Below are 694 nucleotides of genomic sequence, written 5' to 3' on the forward strand. Positions count from 1 at the left end.
CAGCGAAGCATAGGCAAGCAACGTACTCCGTTATTGGAAGTTGCATGAAAAACCAATTTATAGGCGTGAAATAGGGTCCGATTCTAAAATCAATTCAGAAATATGCCCGTGACAAATTCGGGACGGACTTCAGTTATTAAAAATGATGGAAGGCTCGTGAGCATGCACTTCAACTCGTAAGAGGTTCGGCCGAAGAAAGCTTCACTAAGCTCCCATCATACTTTCATATGGTGTCTCTTACTAATCACGACAGCATCACCAATATTCATTTTGATGAACAGAACCGTTTTATCTATCTTTTCCTAGCATATGGACCTTGTATACGAGGTTTTGGTTGCATGAGGAAAGTTATCAATGTTGATGGAACGTGGTTGAAGGGAAAATTCAGAGGTACGTTGTTAGTTGCCACTGCACAGGATAGTGAACGTCATTGTTATCTAATCGCATGGGCCATTGTAGACTCAGAGAATGATGCATCCTGGACATGGTTCTTCTCGAACTTGAAGGTGATTATCACTGATTCTGAGGAATTAGTTTTTATTTCTGATAGGAATCAAAGTATAAGTAATGCATTGTCTACAGTTTATTCATTAGCACATCACGGTTGTTGCACATGGCATGTGTCTCAAAACATCAAGAGTAATTTCAGATGTAGCGGTGTTCTGCCATTGTTCTTTAAAACCGCTGAGGCCTA

Source organism: Morus notabilis, unplaced genomic scaffold (genome assembly GCF_000414095.1).
Source record: "Morus notabilis unplaced genomic scaffold, ASM41409v2 Scaffold409, whole genome shotgun sequence".
Classification (NCBI taxonomy): domain Eukaryota; kingdom Viridiplantae; phylum Streptophyta; class Magnoliopsida; order Rosales; family Moraceae; genus Morus; species Morus notabilis.